The sequence below is a fragment of the Sebastes fasciatus genome, chromosome 16 (assembly GCF_043250625.1).
Source record: "Sebastes fasciatus isolate fSebFas1 chromosome 16, fSebFas1.pri, whole genome shotgun sequence".
In the NCBI taxonomy this organism is placed as follows: domain Eukaryota; kingdom Metazoa; phylum Chordata; class Actinopteri; order Perciformes; family Sebastidae; genus Sebastes; species Sebastes fasciatus.
Window position 1 is genome coordinate 4,958,928 of NC_133810.1, and position 17,634 is coordinate 4,976,561.

Consider the following 17,634-nt stretch of genomic DNA (forward strand, 5'->3'; position numbering starts at 1 on the left):
TAGGCAGCTAAACGCCCCGTTTGGGACTAGCCCTATCCATTGCACCCTCGTAATTAATTCAGTTTTGTCTCGAATTGCGAATTTTCGTAATGATTCGAATAATAAAACGCATCAGACTCAGTGTTCAATGTTCCATCAAATGTTGCCTTGCTTTGCTTTTTATCCAAAGAGCTCTGGGCCTCCACTATGGCTTCCTGGGCACGCATCACGTCACTTAAAAAGCTCTCTCTGCAAAAAGCCAAACACACACACATGTTGAAAGAGAAACAAACACATACTAAGCTCACACAGAGGAGCGTATATAAAGAAAGAGACGAGCCGACAGCGGGATAAAAGGGACCGTCTAAAAGTGTCTCTAAGCGTTTTTCTGCATGTGAAGTCGGTCGCTCGGCCTTCTGGGATGCTCTGCTGCCTGTTTGATGCCTTTGAGACGGCCTCATCCATATTGCATCGTCTTTACCATGAGCTCTGATCGCTCCTCATAGAGACATAAAGCAGCAGCACAGGGAGAGGAGGTGGGGGGGGAGAAGGAGGGAGGAGACGGGGAAGGAACACAGAAGAAGACAGGAGACAACGGGGGCACAAATTGGGAAGAAAGAAAGGAGATGTTTGGAGAAGAGAGGAGGAGGAAATGAAAAGGAAAATAACAGAAAAGGAAGATTCAAAAAGAAAGAGAGATGCTTTTATACCAAATGACACACCCGAGTCATCTTTCTCTAACACACACACCCATCAACCTCCTGTCCCTCTGCATTAGGAGCTGCCTGGGGGCATGCGAGGCACACAGATACTGAGAGAGTAGAGTAGAGTACAGTAGAGTGGTGGTTGGGGGGATCGGCCTGTTAGGAGCTGTCATTTAAATAAAGGTTAGTCGAGGGAGCGAATGGGAGCAGCCGGTGTATATCTGTCACATGACATATTATGTAAAGAGTTCATACTGGCTACAAAGGGATCCGTTTCTAATGCAACTTCTCACAGAACGAAGGATCTTATGGTACATGTCCACAAGATCTGTCCTTTCCACGTTTCCCATTCATTGTTTCTGTTAGCAGCCGTGCAATGCATTCTGGTAGTGTGGTGGCGCGATTCGAGAGACGAAGCGTCACGTCGGCCCGCTCCTCATTTGCATAAAGTCGAGGTCTAGGCACCTTTATGCAAATCAGGTGCGTCTGGCGTGACTCGTCGCAACTTTTAAACTAACCGTTGTCGATCCAAAATAAAGGCAGATTTAGCAACTGCATGGCTTATTTCTCATAAAATGTTTTCAGAAACACATTTCGGTAAACTATTTTTGTGATATAAGAGAGGAAAATTTCCAAACAAGAGCTCAGGAGCCGGCCTTATACCACTAAGTTAACAAATGAAACAATCTACAGTAAATACAAGTGATCCATTAATAAAAGGCCAGTCATACTGTAAGCAATGCCCCTCAGAATGAGTCCAATGAATAAGTAATACATGTGAAAAAAAAGAAGATTTAAAATTATCGACAAAACTACGTCTGCAAGTTTCACTGCAGAGCTTCTAAAATGTTCTTCTGTGGTGAGGAGGAGGAATGACAGTAACTCTCAGAATAAGCATTCATGTAAATAAAGCACACTGAAGTGAACTCATAGAGAGATGGAGGGAGGAGGGTGGGAGGAGGAAGGGAGGGAGAGAATAAGAGAGTCATAGAGAGATGGAGGGAGGAGGGAGGAGGGAGGGATGATGGGTTCTTTAGTGGTTGTGTGATCTCAGCCACCAGTTCCACAGCTGGTGCACCAGCAGGCAGCCCAGCCTGGCCATATGCTGCCTGGGCTGCTCCCATTGCTCCCATTATCCTCGGTGGAGCAGCACCCCCCCCACACCACTACTATGCTCTCAAACCCCTCTCCACCTCCACCACCACCACCACCAACAGCGCCCACTTTCAGCCCTCACGACAGCTACTGTGGTGCAAAAGATGTATATACATATAGTTCCATATAACCTTCATCAGGAGTGTATTGGTCCAACAAACACAGGACTTTCAACCAGGAGTACTTGTCCCAAAGTGTTGTTCAGTTATTTTGAAGTTACGTTAATGACGTTTGTGACGTATTACGTTGTTTCCATTTGTATTTTACTTAGTTTCCGTACTTATTTGAAGCCCAACCATGATGCTTTGACTGCAGTCGTTAACGTATTTTTTTTTTTTGCGTGACACGTAGAATGTCCCTGTAATGTTGTACTATTTATACGCCTTCCCTTGGGATCAGGTTGGTTACAAACAACAGATTTCCATGTTTAGTTTGAAGGTCTTTTAGTTTCCTTTCTGGTGTAACAACTCTGATGTGCACTCAATGTTGTTTCACTGCTTCGTGTTGTTGAAGGTGATGGGATTCCTGCACAGTGCTCATGCATGTATGAGTAGGACAGAAACTTACTCTTATTATTTATATCAATCTGAGGATTTGTTGTTCATCAATTACTCATTTGCCAGTGAGCGCCCTTTAGTGTCTTTATGAAATGCACCAGGCTTTCAACTAACTCCAATGTGAACCCATCCACAACATCATTATTAGATGCTCAGAGTAACTGACGTATATGAGCGAGAAAGTCTGCTTAAGACGCACAGGACGCTGTTCGTGTCACCTGTGAAACTAGGTCAACGTTGACTTATCTACCATAGTTTTGTTACGTAACTTCCGTACTTTACTAATTGCAGTTACGTAACAAACGTACTTATTTTAACCCAAACCACAATCATTTCCTAAACCTTAGTTTATTTTGAAAAAACACTATGCATGTAACAAACGGAAACTGACGCACCGTCCCTGACACATCCAAAAGTGACGCTAGAGGGGTACCTAGAGCGTCATAGTTTGAAGCGTACACAGCCTCTGACCAAAGTGTTGGTATCTGATGATTTTTTACATGCAGATTTTAGCGGTTTGACCCACCTGAATATTTGATGATGGATCAGCAATGTTCTCTTATTCATATTTTGTCTTTCTCTTACTGGTCTTGCATGTCTCTGCTATAAAACATCATCTCTCTCTGGAATAATAAAGATATGTTTGGATTAATTCAAAGGAAAAGTGAAGGAATAATAAGTTTTGGGGAAACTCTCTTAGACAAGAAAACAACCCACATATAAATATGTTCAAAGCCAAAGGTAGTAGCATGATGTTCATATAGCACCACAAAAAAATTGGGGGGAAGATGTTGGTTGACAAGAGAGTCAAAACAATACTTTTTTTCATTATTCATGAAGCTGATCTCTCTGTAAATGTTACCGTGTTTCTTAAAATCTGGAGGAAAACGGGAGAGTATTCTGTCAGGACAGACATTTTTTCACCTCGAGCCATTTCCAGCCTACAGTGTCCCCTCGCCCGCCCTTCTTCTCAGTGTTTACCCTCAGGCTTTTCTCCAGTCTCATAGCCCTCTTACCCTCTCTGCCTCTGCTCGCCCTCCCCCTGCTACATTACAACCACTCCTCCCCCCCCTCCACGCCTCCTCCCTCATCCTCACCCTCCCTCCCTCCATCTCCCTCCGTCTCTCTCGTCCTGTGTGGGCCCCGTCAGCAGCTTGGGGTCAGCTACACTTTCACAATTCCTGCTCTCACTGCTGTCACCTATCTACTTAGCTGTAACCCCCCTCCACACACACACACACACACACACACACACACACCAAACCACATAACCATACCGCTGCCGATGCTGCTGCCTTTTCATCTTCTCCTCCCTCTGCGTTCATAATTGTCTTTCTTCAGTCTTTGTTTCTTTTGTACATGTTTGAACACAATTAATAAACATTTTGTTTTTCTTTGATATGTACACAAAGAAGATTCTGTAGGTGAAGTTATACAAGTAATAGTATTATTGTTATGGTTGTAATTATAATTTTTACTGTTTTTAATTGTTTAATTTATTATAATTATTATAGTATTCATTATTAATTTCTTTATAAAATATATATTTTAAGTTTTTTATCATCATCATTATTTAAAAGTGTTCTTGTGTATTTTGACATTATGTTTGTATTTATTTGTTTGTTTTTATTTATTTTATATTTAATTTATTTTATGTAAATTTAATTTATTTTATGTAAATATAAATATATATATATATAAACATGTATTAATTTTGTGCTCTTGTTTTTTGACATCATGTTTGTTTACATACAAGTATTATTATTGTTATTATTAAGTATTATTATTTGTTTGTGTTATTATTGTTTTCATTATTATCATTACTGTTTTGTATTGCTTAACATATACAGTATATATATATTTAAATGTCACAATGGAGATATATTAAATGAATGATGCAGAAAATTGCTCCAAAACATTTGATAACTCATTTATACCTTTGCCCAATTTTTAAGTATATAAAGCAAAAATGCCAAACCAAAAACCCATATTTTTCCATAAATTTGTAATATTTTTTTATATATTCTATAATATTAGTTTATTTTCCTTTCTTGTCCCTCAACAAAGACTGCAACAATAGAGACTTTGGCTTCCTGTCTAATATCCCGATGGTTTACGCATTCATTTCTGCTCTAACGAAATATTTCAACAGAAAACATCCCATATAGATTCAGCAGCATGCTCTCAAATGCAATGTCTAGGTAACATCCACGACTCATAGTGTGGAAAAACTGACATTTGTGGTTGATGAGACAGATTTGAAAAAAAAAATAAAATCCGGAGGACAATTAATTGTCACGCTTCATATCTCGACTATACCGTAGCGAAACTGGATTAACGGACTGGCAGTTAGTCCTCATTACATATTGATACGGCAGAACATACAGTGTAAAGTGTGTATTAAGTATTAAGCACTTTAAATTTTTCCCACTCTCCAAATTTGTGAGTCTTTCATGTTTTATTTACTCGGAGCTGGTGAGCTGCCGTATGATAATTTCTGCCTCTGCTGTGGGGAGTTTCTTCTGTCGCACAATCTTCTGAGTGGCAGTGTGGCGTCGCAGCACACACACACACACACACACACACATGCACAAACACGGGAGGTAATACACAAACATGGATTTAGACACACATAAAATCAATACGTCTATAAAATGTTATATTTCTCAGAGGCAGCGCCGTTCCAGATACAGACACCATCTGATTATTGTATTGGAAGATGATATCAGTGAACAGAAACTTTTAATACAGTAAAATGTCTTTTGATTTTTACTATTATGTGTTCCTCAACTAGCTAAACCTTTAACTGCCTGAGTGGGGAGAAATTGCAGTAATATTTCATGCCTAACATGCGGTGTGATCTGCATAAACACAACCTCAGCTGCACCACCACACCGCCTTCGTTTGGAGTCACGGTGCCCAGCAGGTGTTGAACTAATTGAACTTATTCCTTCCTCTTTTTTTTTTGCAGATTAATTCACAATTTGAACTCTCGATTTAATAATTCATAGCACAGATTTACAGAACACATAAAACCTGTTTATAACCACATATCTAAGTACATTAAACCCGAGTGGCTCATTTAGTTCAGGTTGACCTTCCCACATGAAAATGCATTCACACACACACACACACTTCCACCAGTGTATCCTGATGCTGCAGGCTGTGGTTTGTGGGTCGGGCCTGCCTCCCTTCCTCCCTCCTTCTCTTCACTCCACACCACACAGGACGCAGCAGTGGTCAACGCTTGTTTGGTTAAAACGGCACGACAACAAGGTCAAATTTCAGAGAGGAGAAGAAGAAGAGAGGAGGCAGAGGGGGGAAGAGGAGGAAGAGAAGAAGAAGAAGAGAGCGGGGTAGAAGGCAAATATGACACCTCGTCTCAGCATCCCTTAGAAACTCCAACACACACACACACACACACACACACACCTTTGTTTACTAAACAATCCGCCTTTGAAATATTTATTAGCGTTGGGAGGCTCAGTTTGTAAAGAGGTGAGAGGTTGCCCAAGAGACAGCCAACCATCGGGGGAACAGGTGATGTGTGAAAAAGAGAGAGAGAGACTTGAGTCACACGTTTGTGTAAATGAGCATCAGTTCAAATTGTTGCAGATTCCTCACATAAGGGCGCTTTCACAAGCCATATTTAGCTTATTTAGTCTGGTTCGGGTTCACGGTGCCCAAATTAAAGCGGACCAAATACAAAAATAATTTACTGAGGGGCGTGGATGAAGGAGCAAATTTATCTTTTCCGTCTCGAGAGCTACTTCTATGCAGGGAATCACAAACTTTGAAATATTGCTGTTGAATTTGTTTCACTTTGACTCGGTACTGATGTATTGTGCAACATATAGGCACATTTACGTGACACATTTTAGGCTTTTCATATGTCAACATTGTTACCGTGTCGCTCTGGCAACAAAACCACTTAGTAGGTTTAGGAAAAAACATCATGGTTGGGCTTAAAATAAGTACGTAAACGAAGTAAAATACCTACGCAAACAAGGTAACATAAGTATGGAAAACACGTCACAAATGTCACTAACGTAACTTCCACATAACTCAACACTTTGGGACACGAACACCGGCCTCCTATTTGGAGTCCAATAATATAATAACTGCATAAAAACTTTTACTTTTGATACTTGAAGTAAATTTTGCTGACAATATTTTGGTACTTTTACTCCAGTAACTTCATAATCCATAAAATATATGTACAAATATGTGTTTAAACATGTTATATATTAAGTCATCACTTCATTTAAATGAACAGGAAACAGTGAAGGAAAGAAAGATTCTGGTGAGCCCAAGGTCACAGTGAGGTCAAAGGTCATAGAGCTCCACATGGGAGGTAACTCAAGCCGGGAGATCAGGCAGGTCAAGGGTCAAACACGAGCAGACAAATTTATCTTTTCTGTTTTGTCACTCTTGTTTTCTTCCTTCTTTCATCTCCTGATTGAGGACCGGCTCCTTTCAAATGTCTGAACGTTGTTATCTCACACTGTTAAACACACACACACACACACACACACACAGTCACACGGTCTCTAATCACATGTTGTTTCATTGTTTTAATTTGCCAGCCCTTCCATCTCCCTCCTCTTCTCTGCTGATTCTCATTGGACAATGAAATCGGGAGTAAAGTGGGACTGATCCTCATAAATCATTAAGCAAGGTTTGTTTTGCCTTGCGAATGTAATTAATACATAATTAATATTTAAAGATCGACTCGTTTATCAAATTTAATTTCACCACCGCAACAGATGCAGTGGAACGAGGAAAACAAACACATGGAGGAGGTGTTTTTTTTTGTGAATCTGAGACGGAGAAGAGAATGGAAAATAAACGGAGGGAGGGAGGGGAAGAGAAATTAGCACTAATGAGGCAGAAATGAGGCGGCGTCTTAATTAGCCGACAGGTAGCAGCTCAGTCCCACAGGAGGATGAAGTTAACTCAGCATCTTTGCTATGTCGTATATGACTACTTCTTTTTAATTACATCTTTATCTAATTGTGTATGAAATATAAATACACGTTGTCTTGTCGTACCTTGTTATCCTAAACTGATTCTACTAGATGTGTTCAAGCAGTTCATTCATGTTCATCTGTGTTTTACGGTTGGATTTATTTTTAATAGAGACAGATGCTCAAAATGAACAATGTCCATGTATTCAAAAACAGAAAAAAAATGTGATTGTATCTAGATGACATCGAGATCATTCAACCCTCCAAAATGTGCTCAATCAATCTGCTGTGATTCATTCTCTCTTCTCTCTTCTCTCGCCCTCCTCGTCCTCACTCGCCCCTTCTCCCTCTGGAGACTGTCATGAGAGCGAGGCGCTCTGCGCTGTTAAGTAGCACCACTTTACCCTGTCAATACATTCAATAGAGCGCTATTGACCTGAGCTGTGAGAGGGGCTCAAGAGAGGAAAGATGGAAAGAAGAAAGAAGTAGGAAATAAGGACACACATGTAATAAGGAAAGACTTGGACAGACGGGAGAGATGCAACACTTTAAAGTGTGAATCCTGATATTATAAAACTGTATTTTATTTGCAGATTTCTTCATTAAACATGTGACATTTTAAATGAACTCATAATAACTAAATTTACTAAGATCACTGATTATATTTACATGCACAAAATATTCATTTTTTTGTCCTTATTCCGAAAAAGACAGCTGTTTACAAGGCTAACGGAAATTAATATTCCACTGTCCAGGCTGTCTCATTCACCGTCCGTAGCTATACCTACAAAAAGTAATACACTGTAATTTATATCCCACGAAATCAACTTGTGTGTAAATCACGTAATCCTGAAACAGGAAATATAAAAATAAAAATACAGGACTTTTGCCCAGGAGACCGGCATCTGTGTCCCGTGTGAAACCAGAAGTCAACTTTGATTTGTCACATAACTTCCGTACTTAAGTTTCGCCACTTCCGGTGTCATTTTAACCCAAACCACGATCTTTTCCTAACCCTAACCACTATCGTTTTGTTGCCTAAACCTAAGGAAGTTTATTTTGAAAAGACTGTATGCTTTTAACGAGCAGAAATTGACACACGTTGCTGGACATTCGTAGGAAAACAAAAGAAAATACAAAGTGTTGTATGAGGATACGTTGCCGTTTTACATGCAGCCGTGCATACTCCGATTAACGTAACCGGTGGCGAACACAGCCTCCCTCTTTCATTCCTTCAACCACCTTCTTGAAAAGGTTGCCGTTGTGATATTTGTTCATGTCCAAAAATCGGTTGATATCCAAGTCTTTCATAGTGTTTAATAGTAGGTATGTTTCTCCTTATTTTCTTTTGGGCATGCATCTCTACAAACTGTTGGCTAGTTGCTTTGTGCTCAACGCACAGAGCCGGACGTAAACAGACAAGAGGTCATGTGTCGCAAACTGAGAAGAGAGAGAAGGTAGAACGAAAATGGGTGAGACAGAGACACCTGCTTTCAGACATGTCTCAAAGTCCCTGAATGGTTTAATTCGAGTGATGCAAGTGTTTAGCATGCTTTTCATGTGTGTGCACGTTTGCACGTAGCTGCATGAGTGAACGTTAGAACAGAAACACACACACACACACACATACACTTCCTGGGCTTGCTGCTCTGATGAAAGCGGTTCCTGGCTAATGGGTTAATTTCATTCCACTGCTCTCTGCCATGTTGAGGACAATTAGTCCAGAATGGAGCTGTGAATATTTAATGACATTCACTGGAAGGTACAGAGAGAGAGAGAGAGAGAGAGACAGAGAGAGAGACAGAGAGAGAGATGTAGAGGAGGAAGGAAGAATCCAAACAGAGAGGAGAAACATGCCTGTTAGGAGGATTAGGAGAAGGGATGACACTATATCCTGCTTCTTTCACTGGTTTCATCTCAAACCCCGTCGCCAGACGAGAACGTTGATATTGGAGGATTCTTCAAAGCCCTAGATTATGTTCAATGACATGGTTCAATATCAATATTTGTTTTTTAAATGATCTCTTTCTACAATATGTGCACACGGCACACTTCAGTTTGGTTAGGGAAAGACTGCAAATATGGCAAATATACTATAATACTAGCCTACTTCTACCCCCTATACAGGCTGTTGTCATACACTGTTAGTAGCTATACCTACGGAAAGTAATGCACTCTCATTCGTATATATACCATGAAATCAATGCGTATGTAATCTACGTAATCGTGAAGTATAAAGAAGGACAAACGCCGCATACGGAGGAGGTCGGGGAGGATGAGTGGGTCCAAATATACCAGACTTTCATGTCCCGAGTGAAACCAGAAGTTAACATTGATTTATTTGTTACGTAACTTCCGTACTTAAGTTACGTCACTTCTTGAGTTATTTTAACCCAAACCACCATCTTTTCTTAAACCTAACTAAGTTGTTTCCTGCAAGTTTATTTTGAAAAGACTGTATTCATGTAACGTGCTAGCAGACACACGTGTTGCTGGACATTTGTAGGAAAATGCACTAAAGATTAGGAATAACTTTTCGTAAGATATCATATGTACCGTTGCATAAGGATACGTTGTGATATATGAATTGCATGGTTGACACACCTTGCGAACTTGTTGCGGTATGCAGAAAACTTCAGCCTTTCTTTCCTAACTTATTTAATTGCTCTCTCACACTTGAATTGAGCCTCTCTGTTACTTGCCCACTGACTCAATCAATTATTTGGTTGCTTACTCGTTTATTTACTCATTCACTTTCCCTTCTGTCTCTCTGTCTCTCTCACACTTGTTTTCTCTCCATAACATTTCTCTGTCACTCTGACTTAACGCAGCAACACCTTCTGAACAAAGGTCTCCAAGGTTGTCTCTGTCCGTAGTTGAAGTTTAAGTTTCATTAACCGTAGTCTGTTTATCCACTGATCATGCTAACTAGCCCGTTTCTTTTGTTTCAGTCAACCTTGAAATTCAAAATCCATCACTTCCTTCAACTCCTCATTTAATGGCAAACTTTACAATGCTTGTAAAAGTAGAAGTTTGAGCAGCAGACCCCGAGGACTGCTCCACATGCGTGTTTGTACTTGAAGTATTTGTTGACTTCTACCAGAGTTGACACAGACTGAAGAAACACAATCAATTCACACAACTCTTCAGCTCTCCGAATTGAGTTAAATTTCGAATGGAGAGAAAAGAGGGAATGAAGAAATGTTGAGTTGTTTACCTTTCTAACTCCACAAGGGCATCGCTGCTCTTATTTAGGAATGTAACTTCTGTCACCTGTGGATTCAACGGGGGCAGATTCACAATTAGGGTGAATGCGAGATGGCAGATTGGCAGACGGACGTCTGATCTGATGGACCGGTCAGTTTGTGCCCTGAGGTGGCGAGCGTGATGGCTACACTATGGCCTGTCAATCAAACTCCAGCAAACTCCAGCATCTACAGTACGGCTTCCACACAGAAAGATAGAAAACAGGACAAACGCAGTGCAAGACCTGTAATTGGTTAATTGATCCAATCCATCTGCCAATCAAATGTCTGAATTATTAATTGAATAGATGACAGTGTTGAGGAGCAGATCTGTGGAAAGGGCCCCATTGATTGGATGCTGATGGGTTGTTATGGTGATGAGGGTTGTTATGGCGATAATGGAACAGAGGAGGGTATTGATTGTTTGTTTGACAGCTTTACTGTCTCCATGTGTCTGGGTGCAACGGATGTTGCATTTATTTTTCTTTCATAAAATGTCTTTGTACAAACAGATTTTATGAATATCTTTTTTTTTGTTTTATTTCTATAGTCCTTGTTTGTTGTTTCTCATTTATGTAATTTTATGGCTGGGTTACCTGAGCTTCATTTTCTTGTTATTCACTTAACATATTGGACCTGTTTTGAAAAGTAGCATAAAAATGCATGCCGGGTCCTACAAAATTACGTTCCCATACAACTATTCTCAATTATGCTTCAAAGGAAACCTATTTTCTCCCGGATTACGGTCGCAGTTTTAAACAGCTTTAAACACATGTTAACGTTGCTACTGACATAAATTAAAACAAGTGAACGTTAACTTTTAGTTTCACACGGGACACGAACAGCGGCCTCCTTGATATTCCTTTGTTCCACCACCCTGACCTCGTCTCTATGCAGACTTTCTGCAGACTAACATTAGAAACATATTTGTGATACGTCAAAAATAAACATAATCCGAGACAAAATACGTTTTCCTCAAAACATAATTCACGATCCAGTGTCGTTGGATGGAACGTCATTTTTAGGAGACAGGGCTGTTTGAAAAGTAGCATAAAGAGTTATTATGATTACACTAGATAAGATGTATTTAAAACGCATCGGTCTTATTAGCATGAGTTGAAATAACAAAAGGAATCACAAAATATAGTATGAAGGCACAGTCACACATGCGCAAAATTTTAATTCGCCTCCTATTCACTTCCATTCTATGCAAGGGAAGGGGCGTAACACTTTCGCTTGGTTGCAAAGCAAATTCGCATCTTCGGAATCCCGTGGAGAGCAACATTGGGGAAGTTTCATGCGCATTTTGCGCATTTTGTTGAAGATGGTCTCCATCTAAGTCAGTTTTGTGAGTCTCCCATACACTCAGTTGCCAAGCTCATTGGTATTCACTATGAAATTTAAAGAAAAATAGAGGCGATGACGATTCCAAATGGTGGAACAAGTACTTTCTCAAAATGCCAAGAAGACACAGAACAGTTGTTATTCCATTGTAACTGTTGTCTTTATAGCCTATACCTACCACAGCAGAGAAACACGGTGACTTTGGAAATAAGAACCAGCGCCACATACGGCAGCCTTCCTGGCTAAGCTTTACCTGGAGCCGTGGGAGAGCATATGGCACATGGGCCAGAGAATCAGCTAAGTACTGGATGCTATCCTGTTACTCTGTGGTGACACACAACTAGTTGTTGTCACTGACAGCTGCTGCTCATGAATGCCACACTTGTGCCAGGCTTGATGTTGAAGCCAGGACAAAACGTACATCTTAAATTAAAGATCTTTACATGATGGAGCCAGTAAGAATTAAACGACTTCCAGGAGGTGCAGGACTATTACTATCACTAACAATACATACGGGAATGAATGCTGATAGTAACCCTTCCCACTAAAGACAAAAGCCAGATGTTAGTCGGTTTTTGTCGAGTGGGAAAGGCGCTTTCGTTAAATTATTTTGGTTAAGGGTTTCACTTTTAGTAATATAAAAAAAGTCCTTTAGTCTCAATAGTCTGTCCATTTCCGTCCTTAGAATAATTGACCTTCCTCTTCATATGATTCATGTACAGATGTCCCATGAGATCTTCCTTCTTAAGCAGACCTTGTTCATGTCAGCAAAGAAAAACAAGAAATCAAATGAATTACTCTCCACTTTCTCAAACCTTCAGGTCACCGCCAGTTTTCTTTCGTGCACTCTCAGCAGTTTTTCTACTCTTATTCCCTCGTGTATCTGGATGAAATGAAGTACAAGAGCATAATGCACCATATTGATATCTGACATGTCAAAAACGCAGCAAATTACCATCCCATCTTAGAGGCTTGCTAATTCTCTGACCCGACCTCAAGAACATAACATCCGCTCTCCGTGCTCATCAGGTCCCGTCATTCACCGGTCGACAAATGCGTCTAGTTGTTAGTCTCTATGCTTTAACCGTCCTTCATCATAACCTGCGCTGTTACCTGGGTCAACAAGTTCATTTCCAGAGGAAATCTCCAGAAAACGACAATGAGCTGCATTTAAAAATGAACTGAGCAAAGAAGTTGCTTTTTTATCGAAAAAAAATATTGTTAGTATACTGAAACAAAAAACTAAAACCTCTAAGAAAAACTGAACTGAAACGATTTTGCCTAGTTAAAAAATAATAATAACGAAATAATCATGAACGTACATTCATTTCAGTTTAAATTTTTTAGCTATAATATTAATATATCACTACCGAAAAAAGGAGACAGCATGAATTTCCGTCAACGCACGATGATTGAACCACAGAAACTGCACATTGGACACTAAAGTAGCGCGAAGATTAAACATTATGTCCATTCCTACACAGTTCTCCAACCATGTATTCCTTATGTATATGCAACTCCTTCTGAGACATTATAACAAAAACAAACAAAATATATAAAAACTAAACTGTTTAGAAAAACTAAAACTAAACTAAATCTAGCAAATGCACTCTGAAAACGAAAAGTCAAAACTAAAATGTTGGAGTCTACTTGGAGCTAGTTTTAAGTTTGGAGGACTTACTGTGTGTTTAAAATCTATTTTTATTCTATTTGGATAAAATAAAGTGCAAGGAATCTCATGTTGGGTTGACGTCTGACTTTCTGCATGGTTCTGTCCCACAGGGACATCATGAAATGAGGACGACCTGCAACTCACACAGGTTCAATCCTGCAGCTCTCGGACCGTCCACACGACGTCTGTGACTGTGTTGAAGGATCTCACTTTCCTTTACTGGAAGCCACTGTGATTTAATGTCATCGATGCATGATTAAGATTGTAAAGCTTGAAGAAATGTTCCGATGTTCCAATGTTTTGTTGTATTTTTGTCTTTCAGCTGCAGAAATGACATTTTCTGTATGCACAAATCTTGTGAAAATAAAACAACTAATTCAAGTACAAGTGCTCAATCCAACAGACTTCTGTTCTCAAATGCTTTTTTTTTTTTTTACTCATATTCCCAGGTGTGTTTGTCTGAAATGAAGTGCACGAGCATAATGCACCGTATTGATATCTGGACATGTCAAAACACAACAAATTACCATCCTGCCATCTTGGAGAGAGCGACTCCCTAAGATTTGATCCATACATCATCTGCACTCTGCACTCATCAAGCTGTCTCACTCACAGGGGCATTAATGCGTTTTGTTGATTTCAGCATTTCCGAGGCCATTAAGACGAGAGAGCACTGATAGAAAACCTGTATGAACGGAGAGCACAGAAAGATACACACCTACCTGCCTATAGACGTTGGGATGCTCATGTTTTGATGGACGGCGGTTTGCATTAGGGGCTGGAGTCAATTCTGTTTTATAAAACCATAGTAAGCATGCCAGGAATAAGGTACAGTGACCAGAAATAATCTCAAATATATGAGATTTACAGGCAGCAGTTCAGCGCTTCAGTAGAAACAGGATTACCTTTGATAAACACACACAGGTGACTCTCTGATGATGCAACACATGCACGCATATGGACACACGTGTAAATACACTCAAAAAGAAGAGCGTAAACTATCAAAGCGAGCACACAGAATCACATAGCAACACACACACACACTGTGGATCACAGGCGTGTTTACAGACAGACAGACAGAGCAGACGGATGAATAAATGATGTGTGTGATCTATAATGAATGCCTCTTGTTCATTACACATTCTCACATTCAACAGGCCATTCCACAGGCCACAACAGTGTCCTCACCGTCTGGGTCTTTATGTGGCGGGTAGTGAGACAGATGTGTCTGGGAGGCCGAAATAATCTCATTGGTCCATTTAAACCTCAGTGGGAAGAGCCAGACGCCCAGAGACGTCACACATGACTTCAACCAAAGACGTGTCTCCACTGGCATCAACAGAAGATGACACAATTATAACATTAAGCCCATGACGAATTAATAACTAACAAGCTACCAATTGATTAATGGTATTTAGTTATGTGGGAACTGACTCTGGAGCTGTTGGTAAACAAACCCCGTAGCATGGTTGAATCATAGACTGTATATAAGAAGTGGATGTAATCACCGTGACGTCACCCATCTGGTTTGTGGACTACAGTTTTGAAGCCTTGAGTTCGGCATTTTGGTCGTCACCATCTTGGTCTTTGGTCGTCGTCATCTTTTGGTTTCTGTCCATCGTCATCTTGGTTTTTCACATATGCCAGCTTGGCTTTTAGCCGTTGCAATCTTTTGCTTTTTGACCTTCACCATTTTTTGGTTTTGGCCATCACCATCTTGGTCTTTGGTCGTCTCCATCTTGTTTTTTTGGAACCAGAAGTGACAAGAGAGGGTGGAGCTAAGTACAAATGAACGCTGAATAAGCGTTTTTTGCATTGTGCTGAAGAAATGGGGACCAAAACATCAGCTTTATGTGAACATTTTACTTGTATGAAAACACATCTGGTGGACTGTCAGTTATCAGACTATCAAAATAAAGTTTCAAAAATACATTAAAAATTCTTTAAAAAGCACTTTGCAATTTTTGTAATCTAGCTATCTGCTGCAGTGTAGGGTTTATCTGAGTTTATGGCAACAGCGTATACATGTTGATAAGAGTTGGAAAACTCAGGTCTGTTGTTTACAATATGAAAACAATCCTACTGAAGCACGGGGAAAAGTTAAGCCAAAAAACTAGCCAGCTCAACTTCTAACAACGAGAAGTCTATCATCATGAAAATAAGAATAAAAACATTTACTATGTAATCAGAGTCCCTGATTTGTTGTGTTCCGCTCATTAAGGTTCAGAGACAAATTCCAGTGCATTCATTGGCTGACGGTTATAGTGGCTTCCACAGGACACACAGGCTAAAAGAGAAGCAGTCAGAGGATTAAACAGTAACTAGTTGAAGCTCAAAGATCAGAGGGGGGGATTATCGGAGAGAAAGAGAATGGAAGGGGGGAGTTAGAGAGCGCCCTGAGGGGTGAGAAGGGAGGGAGAGAAACTGGGGAGGAGGAGGTTGATGATGACTTTGTGTTGCTTTATAGATGGTGTCATAAAACTCCTCTCTCTTCTTCTCCTCCTCCGGCCCCCTCAGCTCTTCCTCCAGGCACAACATATGATGGATGTCAAGGGAGGAGTGTGTGTGTGTGTGTCTGTTACAATGTCCCATAATCATACAGGGTTTGCTATATCCAATTCAGTTTTTATTTTTCAAGAAAAAAAATATCTATTTATCTAGATAATTTTACAAAATTTAACAAAATACAGACGTACGTTTACTGAAATGTCTTGACAACTACTGGGTAGCTTGCCATGAAATTTGGTACAGATATGCCAACCCGTTCTCACTCCCAATTTGGCGTAATTTATTTATTATATAAATAAATATTATATATATATATATATATATATTATTTATTTGTATTTATGTATATTTATTTATTTATTATTTGAAATATTATCTTTGTTATTTTCCTCCCTTGTTTTTGAATACTTTGTTTTTCAGTTTACAGTAACTATCTGATCTTCAAATATTATATGTACACATTATTTTGTTACGGTTGTAGTCATTTTTCTTAAGGAAACAATAAAAAGTATAACTCAAGTTTTGATAATATTTGTAAAATTTTGTCCAATCCATCTGTTCGAATTTCAACATTTTTGATTAACTGTATAAATGAAATACAGTCCGTCATGCCATCTGTCTGAATCCACCAATAATACAAACTTTACATAACATTGTTTTTGTCATGTTGTCTTATACTTATTGCTATTCTTCTTTATTCATTTCTGTCAGTAAAGCCCTGTCGGGTCAGCTGGGGCAGGAAATAAGAAGGAGGGGGGTATTTAATTGCCGGTCATCTGGAAAACAAGGTCCCCTTTTTTAAAAGATCGAGTGGACCTTTGACCCTCGTAGCCCGGTCCCCGCTGGGGCTGATGGGAGCAGAACAATAGGACCTGCAGGCCAGCGCGCTGCTCTACAAGTGTTACAGCGCCGGGGGTCGGCCATGTTACCATACGTTCATGTCGGGACCTCTTAGAGCGGCTTCACTGCACAAACACACACACAATAAAAAGTTACCATCACAAGCGCTTAATTAGTTCTCGTATAATTGGAGGAATAATTGGATTTTCTTGAGGTTATTGATTCGGCTTTCACTCACTCATCATCTGTTCAGATGAATCCAAGCAGAAAGATTCAAAAGCTCCAATGACAATGGACATGAAATTAAACTTCCATTGTCATATTAAAGGAGAAAATGCACGGTCAAAATTTTTACTACTACAATATGAACATTTTATTATTGCTGTTACGGTAACTACGGTAACAGCCGCACTTCGGTGTAGGCTACAAAACCACTTAGTTAGGTTTAGGAAAAAACTTCATTGTTGGGCTTAAAAATAAGTACGTAAACTAAGTCAAATACGTACGGAAACTACGTAACATAAGTGCGGAAAACACGTGACAAATGTCACTAACGTAAGTTGCAAAACAAAACACCGGTCTCTTGGTTGAAAGTCCTGTGTTTGTTGGACCCATCCACCTCCCCTCCCACCCGCCATAAGCAGTCTCACTTTTTATTCTACG

The 17,634-nt window shown here is 39.8% G+C and overlaps 1 long non-coding RNA gene across 1 annotated transcript in view; it reads right to left on the reverse strand.

Moving 5' to 3' along the window:
- Positions 1-15,603: 15,603 nt before the first annotated feature.
- Positions 15,604-17,634, reverse strand: part of LOC141752250 (uncharacterized) — a 423,479-nt gene continuing 421,448 nt past the window's right edge. The window contains exon 4 of the long non-coding RNA XR_012590195.1: positions 15,604-17,096. This is a non-coding gene — a long non-coding RNA (uncharacterized LOC141752250). The remainder of the gene's footprint in view (positions 17,097-17,634) is intronic.